A 13,814-nucleotide genomic window follows, 5' to 3' on the forward strand; every position below is an offset into this window, starting at 1 on the left:
TTAAACTATCTAAGCCTATTTTGAAATATCTCTAGGAAAACTGTTCTTCCCATTATAAACATACTGAGTTTCTTTAGAAATTCAGGCTTATAATAGCAAGTGACAGATTAAATGTAAGTTACTGTGAACTTGACGGTAATCAGGAACTAAATTTTACATTTTCTCCTCCCTTTTTAATAAGCTGTAATAGATAATGTTTGCTTTAGTTCATTAAGTTCCCTGTATTAATTTTCCCTGAATTCTTTTCATTGAGCTTGTGCTCAGCTGCTCAGTTTTGTCCGACTCTTTGTGACCCCATGACCTGTAGCCCTCCAGGCTCCTCTGTCCATGAGACTCTCCTGGCAAGAAGAGTGGGTTGCCAGTTCCTCCTCCAGGGGATCTTCCTGACTCAAGGATCGAACCTGCAAACCTGTGTCTCCTGCGTCTCCTGCGTTGCAGGCCGATTCTTTACCAATGAGCCACCTGGGAAGCCCTAATTCTTTTCACAGTTCCTTCTTCAACTATCAATTAAGGCCTGGAGTTTCTGGCTGTGGTTAGAGTTTTGAGTAAAGGCTGAGGGAAAGAATATGGGACTTAGGGTTTTTCATTTCCGTGCTCACTCAGTAAAGAGCTCCTTTAGCAGAGATTCCTATAGGAGCTCAGAGTTGTTTGGCAGCTTGACTTATACTGTCTACGAGTCATCAGTCTGTGTAGCCTGGCTGCTCTAACACCTACGTGAGGACAGCATATGTCTCTTAAAAGGATTCTTTGAACAGGAGAGGGCAGTTTCACAACTTACTCATTTCATTTGAGAGCATTATTAACATAGGAATCTTGGTTCAGTAATAATCCTGTTTGCTTTGCCTACTTTATTTAAAAAAACAAGTTTTTTCCCAGTCTGCTTTTCTGAAATCTCTGTGTTCCCAAGTGTGCCAGTGAAAAGATTCTTTGAACCTGAGGATGTTAGTGCTTTTACTTATTCATGGACTTCCAAGATACGCTCCTTGTCTTATGATTTCCTTGTTATTCCACGTGCCTCTGAAGTAGACCTTGCTACAGCTGCAGTCTGCTCCTTCATAACTGATTCCATTACATTTAAAAAAATTATTTTATTGAATTTTGTGAAATTAACAATATTGTGTTAATTTCTGCTATACAGCGAAGTGGCTCAATTACACACACACGTACATTCTCTTTCGTATTCTTTTCCATCATGGTTCATCACAGGATATTAAATGAATTCCCTGTGCTCTGAGGTAGGATCTGGTTGTTTGTTTCTTGTACTCTTTTATTGCTCCTGCACCCACCATGATTCTTGAAGAGAATACATTCTTTATTAAATACTTTACTTCTTCATTTGTTGAACTGTCAATCTGGAAATCTTAGATAGTTTCACATTAAACCTATTTTTATAACTTAATAAAGTGCCCTCTTCGGGAGGCTCACAGATATTCCAGTGGGAAAGAAGAGTAGTCCCCCTATTTATTTTGGAATTGTAAACCCCTCCCATTAAAACCAGGGTCAGCTCCTTGCTCTGCTAGAGCCGGAAGCGTTCCCCACACACATGGACTAAAAAAATGCTGTGAAGACGAATGGGCCGGTAGGGGCGTCAGATGATGGATCCCGGTTTCATCGTCTTCAAGGCTGGCTTTTTTTTTTCCCCTTGAACCTGATACTTGATTTGTGGAGAGCATCATTGAATTGGTAGAAAAAGTCACAAACGATTCTGAAAAATCAAGAAACTAAAAACGCCGCCCTATCCTGAATCCTGTTCATGTAATCAGTGCTGAATTCATTGCACACCCCCCCCCACGCTTCTTCTTATTTCCAGCTCTCTGGGGATGGGTGAAGAGGAATCGAGAAGGATGGTCAGCGGTCACAGCGAGCAGGGCTCTAAGGCCATCCTCGGGACCCGAGTCTTTGTTCCGGGGGAGATGGAGGGTTTTAGACAAGAGCATAGTTTAGCGAGTTTAAAGACTACTCTGGTGGTCGTGTAGGCGGAGTGGTGAAGACGGCGTAGACGGCGTTAGGCGGCGGCGGAGTGCGCAGAGGGCCTGCAGTCAGGGTGCTCTTAGTGGTCCGCATTGAAACGGGAGCCTGTGGTCCAGGGCAGCCCGTGTGGAGGAGACCCCGTGAGAGGCAGGACCACCAGGACTTGGGGACAGAGCTCAAGTGGGATTTGGAGGAAGAAGAGGATGCTGGGAAATTGATCAGATTTCTGGTCCAAGCCGCTGGTCAGGGAGACACTGAATCCTGGGATGGGTAGGGGGGCACGTCTGTGCTCCGTAGAGCTCACCAGCCAGGCCTGTCTTGGGAATGAAATATCAGAGCGCACCACTGGCAATGAACACCTGTGGGCATGGGTGAGCCGACAGGGTCAGCGTGAGGGAAAAGGCTGACTCCAGACTGGGAGGAATCCTGCTTGTAGAGATCAGACGGATGGGGAGTTTAGAACAGAAAAATGGGCAAGTGTAAGAGGATGGGCAGCTGTTAAAACCAGGGATGGTGGTGGTTTAGTCGCAAAATCCTGTCTGACTCTTGCAACCCCATGGACTGCTGGACTGTAGCCCGCCAGGCTCCTCTGTCCATGGGATTCTACAGGCAGGAACACTGGAGTGGGTTTGCCAAAGAAGCAATTATTTCAAGAAGAGGGGATAATCAAGTGTGTAAAATCCTGCTAAGTGGTCAGGTCGAATGAGGACCAGTGTAGGCAATAGAGAATTTATTGGTGATCTTCAGTGGAGCTGTCTGGGCAGAACAGTGGCGTCAGGAGGGAAACTGGAGTGTGCTGAAGAGAAACTGGAGTGTGTTGAGCTGGCCACAGCTTCCTGCTTGTTTATGGGGAGAGTGGGAACTGATCAGATGGAAGGAAACGGACGCTGTAAAATAAATGATTCTGAAGAGTGTTTGGATGCAGAAGGACCTGCCCAACTGGAAGAAATAGGTTGATTCTGAAGAGTGTTTGGGTATAGAAGGACCTGCCCAACTGGAAGAAATAGGTTGAAATTGCAAGATAAAGAAGACCTGATTTAGAAGGGGGTGGGGGTGGGGTCCCTGGAAGAATGGAAGACAATGAGGCTCAGAGCTCCAGAGGCCAGGACGGTCTCAGCAATGGTCAGGACGAAATGTCCAGGACATTTTCCTGGAAGCCTGTCAGTGGGCCTAAGAGTTGTCTAGGTCCAGTAAGGACTAAGTCCTTTTGGTCTCCTTGCCTCTCTCTCATTCCATCCAGGGTCTTAAAGCAAGGTCTCCCTGTGATTCATCTTTTTATCCCTCGAGCTGAGCACAGTGGCTACAACACTCAAAAGTGTATCTGTGGTAGGAATGAAAAAGCCTCTCATGACACGCCAACATAAAGCTGGTTTTTGTGCCATTCCAGGCGCCAGTGCCGAAGTTGGATGTGGTCCCTGGTGTCTGTAAGAATATTTGATCTAAATTCCAACAAGAGTGGACATTAGTTTTAAATGTTCTTTTTTTTTTAAAGTTCTTTCAACTGGAAAAGACACACCATCAAGTCCTTTCTCACTGCCTGCACCCCGGGGCCCTGTGTCTTCACGCGGGCATTTTCCCAGATGACATGGCATTCTCACTATGCCACCAGATTAAAAAAATACACGGTGTTGAGATGTCATTTATCACAAAAATGGCTTTTCAGTATTCCACGTTCTGTGCTTCAGTTAAGAGAAATGGACTTCATCAGTGTTTTCCAAAGACTGTGTCTTCCTAAGAAAATATTCTTCTTGATGTTAATAATTTACATGAGGCAGAGACAAATAATACTAAATATCTGTTTTGCAGAAGAGCAGGCTTTCGCTTTCAAGCATTTTATAGGCTGAGTCCTCACCGATGGACGTGCAAAGGAGACCAGGCTCACATTTCTCTGTGGCTGGTCCAGCAGCAATAGACTTGGATCATTCTTTCAGTTTTCAGTTCTTAGAGAGCGGCATTTTATCCTTTGAGCAAATGAATGATGAATGACCTCAAATGTATATTAAACATCCGGGTTTAGCCAGGAAACCGGGACAAGGAACTGCAAATTGATAATCTTTCTCTCAGAGGGTCAAATAACTTCGGATCGGTCAGTGAATGAAATGCTGTGGTTAAGAAAGAATATTATAGTGGTCACGTGCCGACGTTTCCTACATTGAAAAATAGGTTCATTACCGGCAGGCTTATAAAGAAAGTTCTAATCTGGTGTTCTGTTACTGTAGTTAATTAACTAGTCAGCTGTTGAAGATCCATGAAGCTCAGATCTAGAAGGGAGGGATAATCAATTTTTGATTTTGCTCAGTTCACAGCTGAGAAGAGGACGGTTACAAACCTCAGAAAGCTCAGCCCAAAGAGTAGATCAATATTTTATTTTGTCTTTTGTCATTGGTCATCTAGAAAGAGGAAATACACATATATTCTCCTTGCTTTTTTTTGAGGAGGCCTTTGTTGTTGTTCAGTGGGTGACGGCCGATTCTTTGTGACCTCGTGGCCTGCAGCACTCCAGGCCTCCCTGTCCTTCACCATCTCCCGGAGTTTGCTCAGACTCATGTCCGATGAGTCGGTGAGGCCATCCAACCATCTCATCCTCTGTCGTCCCCTTCTCCTCCTGTCCTCAATCTTTCCCAGCATCAGGGTCTTTTCCAATGAGTTAGTTCTTTGTTTCAGGTGGCCAAAGTATTGGAGCTTCAGCTTTAGCATCAGTCCTTCCAATAATTTTCAAGGGGGTCTAGGGCTGGACAAAGAGTATTATTAGATCATTTGTGTCATTGAAGATGATAGTGACATTCCAGGATTAGGCAACCAGTGTTTGTCACTAAAATTCAAATTAATAGCACACAGCGACAGGGGAAGTATACATCATCAACAGAACCTCTTGAGAAAAAGATTAAAAATGTTAGGGAAACGACCAGCTTGTTTTCTGTATGTATAAGACTAGCTTCATCCCCTTTCAGACACAGTTATTGAACTGGATTCTGCATAAACCAGACTGTAATAAAGGACACAGGTGAGAAAATATTGGATCTTATCTTTATATCTGCACAGTCGTGTAATGGTCAGCATAAATGGCAGAGATGCCAAGGGCTTTGCAGCGTCAATTTGGAATGCCTGTTTTTGTGGATTTTGCTCTGTGGCAAAGCCAATATTTTGAAGAACAGTTAAATCACAGTAACTCTTGTGTAAAATGAGGATACTGGAAAATTGTTTCCTCTTGTCCATTTGGAAGAAGCCTTTATTTTACTCACAGTGGGGCTTGGAGATGTCATCCAAAAGAAATGAGCCTGGTGTGATCAAGAAACACCTTGATGGACCTTAGTGTGTATGGTAACGGAAAGTTCCTCTTTGCTTAGAGCTCCACTATACACAGTGGAGTAAATCAGAAAGAGAAAAATAGATGCTGTATATTAATGCATATATATGGAGTCTGGAAAGATGGTCCTGATAAACCTGTTTGCCGCAAAGAAGTTTCAGACATAAGAGAACAGACTTATGGACACAGTGGCGTAAGGGAGTTCAGTTCAGTTCAGTTCAGTCGCTCAGTCGTGTCTGACTCTTTGTGACCCCATGGACTGCAGCACGCCAAGCCTCCCTGTCCATCACTAACTCCCGGAGTTTATTCAAACTCATGTCTATTGAGTCGGTGATGCCATCCAACCATCTCATCCTCTGTCATCCCCTTCTGCTGCCTTCAATCTTTCCCAGCATCAGGGCCTTTTCCAATGAGTCAGTTCTCTGTATCAGGTGGCCAAAGTATTGGAGTTTCAGTTTCAACATCAGTCCTTCCAATGGACATTCAGTCCATCCTTAAGGTCGGATCTCCTTGCAGTCCAAAGGACTCTCAAGAGTCTTCTCCAACACCACAGGGCAGGGGAGCGAGTAGCAAGGAAACATGGTCATTACCGTGTGTAAAACAGCCAGCCAGTGGGAATTTGCTGTGTGATGTGGGGAGCTCCAATCAGGAGCTGTGTGCCAACCTGGAGGGGCGGGATGGGGTGGGAGACAGGAGGGCAGTTCAGGAGGGAGGGGATACGTGTATCCCTGTGTCTGATTCACGCTGATGCATGGCAGAAACCGAGAGAACACTGAAACAACCAGCCTCCAGTGGAAAATTAATGAGCTTAAAAAATATCACACAAGAAAGAGATTGTTTATAATTTGTATGGTTCCAAACAATGATGTTCAAAGCTCAGTTCTATTAAAGGCTAGAAAATTGGAGTTTTCTTTTCCATTCACGTAAAAGAGGCATATAATGTTTTGGTGTTGCAGTATGTCTTCGTTAGTTAGGAATATACCATTCCCGTTTCTTCACCTGTTTCCTTTTTTATCTTGAGAGGAAAGTCGTAAAGACTCTGTTTCTGAAGCGTCTCTCTTAGGAAGTAATGTGAAATGGCTTCTTTGGATCAGAAGTGTATCCAACTTTGTGTTTTTCCAGAAGCAGAACTGTTCTAAAGAATGTGGGCTCCAGGTCAGTTGGCCAAGAAGGAGAAACGTCTGTCTCACAAAGTGATAGCAGAATTTTAATGTTCTACATGTTAAAATTATAAAGCTCAATTGTATTATTCCAAATTCACATGATAAGTAGAAGTTTGACGATCAGGAAAAGTTGTCGGTGAGATAAATATGAAGATAGAGGCTATGTTTTTGTTTTGTTTTGTTTTTTTTTTCCTTTTCATTTGAGATGAACTGAGACTTTTCCAAGAAGACCACAGGATTTCCAAAGGAGAATTGGTATTATTGAATGCTTGTAACCGAAAGTTCCTCAATACCCTCAGATGACGCCCTAGTGCTGGCTGTCTTCCACAGGATAATTCGAGTCGAAATTGGGAAGCTGAAGTAAAAATTCACACATGTCCTTTGTGTGTGTGTGTGTGTGTGTGTGTGAGTCGCTCAGTCGTGTCCGACTCTTTGGGACCCCATGGGCTACAGCCCGCCAGGCTCCTCTGTCCATGGAACTCTCCAGGCAGCAACCCACTGGAGTGGGTTGCCATGACCACCTTCAGGCAATCTTCCTGACCCAGGGATTGAACCCAAGTCTCCTGCATTAGAAGGCAGATTCTTTGCCATCTCAGCCACCGGGGAAGCCCCAAAAGTGAAAGCGTCAGTTGTTCAGTTATGTCCAACTCTTTGTGATCTATGCTATGTATTTTTATCCATTATACATATTTACACATACATTTGTGTGAATATTAAAATGAATATAGGCATATACACAGTATTCTAGAAAGAATGTATTTTTTAATGCACTGTAATATTCAGTGAATAATCAATTTAGCTACTAGGTGGTTTTGTTCCTTCAGTTCATTTCAGTTCAGTCGCTCAGTCATGTCCGACTCTTTGCGACCCTATGAATCGCAGCATGCCAGGCCTCGCTGTCCATCACCATCTCCCGGAGTTCACTCAGACTCACATCCATCAAGTCCGTGATGCCATCCAGCCATCTCATCCTCGGTCTTCCCCTTCTCCTCCTGCCCCCAATCTCTCCCAGCATCAGAGTCTTTTCCAATGAGTCAACTCTTTGCATGAAGTGGCCAAAGTTCTGGAGCTTCAGCTTTAGCATCATTCCTTCCAAAGAAATCCCAGGGTTGATCTTCAGAATGCACGGGTTGGATCTCCTTGCAGTCCAAAGGACCCTCAAGAGTCTTCTCCAACACCACAGTTCAAACACATCAATTCTTCGGCGCTCAGCCTTCTTCACAGTCCAACTCTCACATCCATACATGACCACTGGAAAAACCATAGCCTTGACTAGGCGGACCTTAGTCAGCAAAGTAATGTCTCTGCTTTTGAATATACTATCTAGGTTGTTCATAACTTTTCTTCCAAGGAGTAAGCGTCTTTTAATTTCATGGCTGCAGTCACCGTCTCCAGTGATTTTGGAGCCCCCCAAAATAAAGTCTGACACTCTTTCTACTGTTTCCCCATCTATTTCCCATGAAGTGATGGGACCAGATGCCATGATCTTTGTTTTCTGAATGTTGAGCTTTAAGCCAACTTTTTCACTCTCCTCTTTCACTTTCATCAAGAGGCTTTTTAGTTCCTCTTCACTTTCTGCCATAAGGGTGGTGTCATCTGCATATCTGAGGTTATTGATATTTCTCCCCACAATCTTGATTCCAGCTTGTGTTTCTTCCAGTCCAGCGTTTCTCATGCTGTACTCTGCATAGAAGTTAAATAAGGAGGATGATGATATACAGCCTTGACGTACTCCTGTTCCTATTTGGAACCAGTCTGTTGTTCCATGTCCAGTTCTAACTGTTGCTTCCTGACCTGCATACAGGTTTCTCAAGAGGCAGGTTAGGTGGCCTGGTATTCCCATCTCTTTCAGAATTTTCCACAGTTTATTGTGATCCACACAGTCAAAGGCTTTGACATAGTCAATAAAGCAGAAATAGATGTTTTTCTGGAACTCTCTTGCTTTTTCGATGATCCAGTGGATGTTGGCAATTTGATCTCTGGTTCCTCTGCCTTTTCTAAAACCAGCTTGAACATCAGGGAGTTCACGGTTCACGTATTGCTGAAGCCTGGCTTGGAGAATTTTGAGCATTACTTTACTAGCATGTGAGATGAGTGCAATTGTGTTCCTTACTTTTTATTTTTTGCTTTAAAGTCATGGGCTCAGCATTTTCTTTCATCTTCCTTTTCAGCATTTTAGCATGAAAAAGTTTCCAACAAACATGGAAATAGAATAGTATGGGAACTATTCTGATACTCTAAATTAAACTATTAATATTTATTTCTTAACAAGAAAGTTAGTGGAGCTTCTTCTTCTGTGACTTTCTTCAGTGGTTGAAATTCTATAATATTTCTTGAGATGGCGTAATAAACGAATTTATCCTTTGGGTAAGCATTTTAAAATTTTATCTACAAATTCCCAGAAAGTAGTAAACACAGAGAAATTTACATAAATGTTGCTACTGATATTTTGACAAGGTATTGGAATTTATCCCATAATGGTATGAAAGAGAAAATTGATTATGTTTATAATTTTAAATAATACATTGAGAAAGAGTTTTCTCTGACTGGAGTAAATGTGTGAGTTGGGAGAATTATGATGAAGCTCATCTGGATTTTATGCTTTTATTAATTTTTAAGTAAGCTATTAATTGTTAAGTTAAGGTTTTATTGTTATGTAACAGATGTAGTGATTTCTTTATGATACATCAACATCTACCTGGAGATGGTTGTGAGCAGATACAATATTGTTTGGTCTTTTACCCCAGAAATCAGATGCTTGATTTCATGCTAAAATATCATACTTACTTGTTTTAATAAAAAGCATTTTTCGGTATCAAATTCACAAGCTTCTCTTTATAGAAAACATCAAATGAATATTTGGTAAATATAAGGAAATTCATTATTAAATGAATAAAATAAAGAATGATTCCTCAGACTTATTTATTTGAAGAAAGAGAAATTTTAAATATTTAATGTTTAATTACCATCAGCCAACATCTATGATTATTGTGATTGTAAAATTCATAATACCCCGTATGTAATTTTGGCATATTTTAAAGCTAATATACCTTTATAAAATAAGATTTTATTTGAGCAAACTAGAAGCCTAGATTCTCTTCTTTAATCAAAGTAAATACACCAGGCAAACTGTTTTGCTGTCATTTAATGCTTTTTATCATAAGAGAGAATGATACCTTCCTTAGCATATTTTTTTAATTTCCCAAACTGTACAGTATTAAATTTCAGTGGTTTGTAGACACTTGGATATATTAATGTGTTTCAATTAAAATTCTTATTTGTGATCTGATTTATTATAGGATGCATGTAGAGGCCAGTTCTTACCCTCTATGAATCTCCCTTTGGACACAAGTCTTCAGAAAATTTCCAATCATTTTAGCTATTGGATGAGAATATCTTAGCTATTAGATGAGAATAGAAGGATGTGTCAAGTCATATTTGACTAAAGGTTGGAGTTGAACAGGAGCGGAGTTTGGGGCCCACCTTGGTGCAGTGCCTGCTAGTGACCGGGACTTTGACACATGGGGTAGGGACCGAGTTTGGGTTCCAGCTTTGCCACTTTCTCTGTTGATGTTGATGTTCAGTCTCTCAGTCATGCCTGACTCTCTGTGACCCCATGGGCTGCAGCACGCCAGGCCTCCTTGTACTTCACCTTCTCCTGGAGCTTGCTCAAACTCAGGTCCATTGAGTCGGTGATGCCATCCAACCATCCCATCCTCTGTCATCCCCTTCTCCTCCTGCCTTCAGTCTTTCCCAGCTTCACGGTCCTTTCTAATGATTCGGCTCTTCACATCAGGTGGCCAAAGTATTGGAGCTTCAGCATCAGTCTTTCCAGTGAATATTCAGGACCAATTTCCTTAAGGATGGACTGGTTGGATCTCCTTGCAGTCCAGGAGACTCTCAAGAGTCTTCTCCAACACCACAGTTCAAAAGCATCAGTTCTTTGGTGCTCAGCCTTCTTTATGGTCCAACTCTCACATCCATACATGACTACTGGAAAAACCATAGTTTTGACTATATGGACCTTTGTTGGCCAAGTAAGGTCTCTGCTTTTTAACATGATGTATCTAGGTTTGTCACAGTTTTTCTTCCAAGGAGCAAGGGTCTTTTAATTTCATGGCTGCAGTCACCATCCCTGTGCTCAGACTGTTTTAGCTTTTGTGAACTGGAGGTGCCTCCCTCATAGTTTCTATGAGGACCCAATGTGAGAATGTGTGGATAATGATTTCTCAATGTGCTCTAGTTCCTGAAGGTCAAGGTTGCCGTGATGTTGAGATTGGGACCCTGGTCATGGTGGCATGACTCCGTTTCAGCTAGGCTGGGCCCCACTGCTCTGTGTGAGCCAGAGCCTCGTGATTACGAGACACGCAGGCCTGAGTGTGTTCTGCATGTGAAAATGGGGTAGAGACGAAAGTGAGATCCGGCCCAGCTAGACGTGCCTGGGGAGGAGTGGCCTCTGGATGACACTAGGGTTCTAGGGGCAGAGGTCACTGCTGGCCTGAAGCCCTTTGCGCTGTGTCTCGAGTCTGTGGCCCCCGCGGTCAGCTGCCTGTTTTTTATTCTGGTGTTTTGCCTATGAAAATGGAAACTGCCCTCTTGAGGGGCTTGTGTGCTTAGGCCTTCAGTCCTCTTTGTGACCCCAAGGACTGTGGCCTGCCAGGCTCCTCCGTCCATGAAATTTTCCTCCTCCATGGGATCTTCCCAAGCCGGGACTCCAACCCACATTTCCAGCACTGCAGGTGAATTCTTTACTGCTGAGCCTTCGGGGAAGCCCGCCTCTGTTGGGGGCTCTTCCCAAAGTCGGCTTTTCTAGGGCGTTTAGTTGAAGCGCGTTAAAACATCAGGAGGACCTTGTAAAGTGTATAACTTGGCAATGTAATAGATTGGAGAATAGCTTTATCTCAGACCTCCCCCTCCCCCGCCAACACACACACACATGCACACACAGTTCCAAATGTAGGTTATTATAAAGCTTGCTGGCTCTTACCAGTGCTAGATATTTACTCCCCTCATTTGCTCTCGGAATGTTCCCCGGGTCTCCTACACTGCAGGCAGATTCTTTACTGACTGAACTACAAGGGAAGCCCCAAAAGCCTACAGCACCTGGTAATCCCAGGCGGTCTCCCATCCAAGTACTAACCAGGCCCGACCCTGCTTAGCTTCTGAGATCAGACAAGATCGGGCGCGTTCAGGGTGGTATGGCCGTAGACCTCGGAATGTTTAGCAGAGATAATCCTCACAGCCAGAGCACTTGACTGATAATTGAGATCTTCAGAGCTTAGTGCGCAAGATGCCAGAGTCTTTATTTCTCTTACCGCAACATCAGTGCAACACAGACCCATCGATAGAGGTGAGGCCTTGTGTTTCCACTTCTTACCTCATTTTTATGTTTCAGCAAAATAATAGAATTTTGTGTTTTCAGTCCCCACGTCAAAACTGGTTTTCAAATAACTCAAGAGAGAATTCACACGAGGTTGGCAACTGGAAAGCATCATTCTCCAGAATAAAGACCGAAAGCGGAAATCGGAGCTGGGTTCAGCGTCGCTTAGGGCTCAGAGCAAAATGCGGGGCTGTTGAATAGAGGCTCTTGCCGTCTCACCTGTGCCTGCAGGCAGCAACGTCCATCGTGTTTAATAGCTGACTCTTCCCAGGGCTGGAGGGGACCCTGAGAGTAGCACTTCCTAGTGTCTGAAGTATGTATAGTCTTACTTTGGCGGGTTTCAAGGTGCTGACATGACGGAGTTTGACGTTACTGAACGTTACTGAACACAGAGCTGGGAAGAGACGCACACCTTTTGGGATATTCAGGGGGTCACTTACTGGATCTTTATTCTGTTATTCCCAAGAGCAGCACAGTGGACTCCAGCAGCTGTAAAGATGTAGAGCACAGAATACAGTGTCGTCCAGGAGCTTAACAGTAAAACTGGTAAATGGATGAATAAAGGGTGTGCCATGACGTCATTAGGCATCGGTTGTCCACCGGTCAGCCATACACGTGCCGAGGTGGGTCAGGTTTCCATGCCTGCACGAGCAGCTTTGGCTAACAGAATTTAAACAAGCGGGACTCTTCAGTGTCCAGACTGAGTCACGAGGGCAGGCCCCATCCTCTACTTCTGGTTCAGATCACTTTTTGCATCATGCCTTCTAGTTCAGATACCACTTTGTCTATGCCTTCTGAGAGACAGCATGGTTTTGAGGAATGAGTCCTGAGTCGTCAGAAAGTTTAGGTTGAAAACGGGTTTGTTACCTTCAAACAGAAGGTGTTAGCAGGCCCCTTAGCGTCCTCACTGATCTAAGCCCAAGTTGTCTTCCTATGTGAAATACATGAAGTAATCTTTAAAAAAAAATTGTGGTGTTTTTTTTTTTTGCAAGCTTGTTTTGATGGAAAATGATGTATTCAAATGATAAAAATCAGCTTAGAAGTGTTCACTGCTGTAACGCTGCTGTGATACAGGAAGACGGTGGTGATGAAGGTGGTGATTATGATGTTGGTGATTATGATGTTGGTGATGGCACAGTGGAGTTGATAATAAAGGCAGTGACGTGATGCTGGGGACAATGATGATATGAGGGATGATGATGTTGGGGATGATGGGGATAATGGGGGGGGTTTAATTAATACCCCTCCTTTGGCTGTCCTCTTGAGTCTTTCAGATTCAAGTGAGCAAGTAAAGTTTCTTGGGAGCTCATTAATTGTTGTAACTCGTTACATTAGGGTGGGTTAGTGCTATAGAACGGGCAAGGAATTCCAATGCCTACATTCCTTCCGGTGGTCAGTTAGCCAAGGTCCTGTTCTCCATTCTCTGGGGGGAAGCTCTGGTGGCAGTAGGCCAACAAGCAGTTTAATTCCATATGGACCTTGAAGGCTCCCCAGCCTGCTTAACTTCTGTGTCTCCTTTGCCTTGGCCATCCTGTGTGTGAAAGTACTTCTGTAAGATGAGAAAGAAAGAAAAGAGGTTCTATACAAAAAGTATGTTTTGCAGGAAAGAAAAGTTATCTAGTATTTACATAAATCCTCCCACCACTCCTGACATGATTCATGCTTGGCATAAAAAATCAAACAAACAGGACGTGGGTGAGAGACTTAAGGTGCAGAAGGATGCCGTGTAGTGTCTGTAGTAAGTTTGTGTCTTTAAAGAGCTATCCATGCCTCGCTTATCAATTAAGAACTTTGTTTATATTTCTATGGAATAATTATGCTTTATTTTCATTCCAATTAGCGCAATCTCGCGTAAAATGTAGGTAACTGCAATGTTGAAACTGCCTATTTCCACTGGAAACTTTTGAAAGACTAAACGTACCCTTGTTACGTTCTTGAGTGAGGCCAGGTTCTGCCGGAAATGTGTGCACGTGATGTTGCTATCCGTGTGTGT

At 43.3% G+C, this 13,814-nt stretch overlaps 1 protein-coding gene and 1 non-coding gene across 2 annotated transcripts in view; one reads left to right on the forward strand and one right to left on the reverse strand.

The window, feature by feature from the left end:
• Positions 1-13,814, forward strand: part of MYO16 (myosin XVI) — a 527,889-nt gene that overhangs the window by 22,197 nt on the left and 491,878 nt on the right. The gene's annotated exons all lie outside the window — the stretch shown is intronic.
• On the reverse strand, positions 11,533-11,651 carry LOC114116728 (5S ribosomal RNA). Its single transcript, XR_003590556.1, has one exon. It is a non-coding gene; the product is annotated as a 5S ribosomal RNA (ribosomal RNA).

This window comes from Ovis aries, chromosome 10 (genome assembly GCF_016772045.2).
Source record: "Ovis aries strain OAR_USU_Benz2616 breed Rambouillet chromosome 10, ARS-UI_Ramb_v3.0, whole genome shotgun sequence".
NCBI classification, from domain to species: Eukaryota; Metazoa; Chordata; class Mammalia; order Artiodactyla; family Bovidae; genus Ovis; species Ovis aries.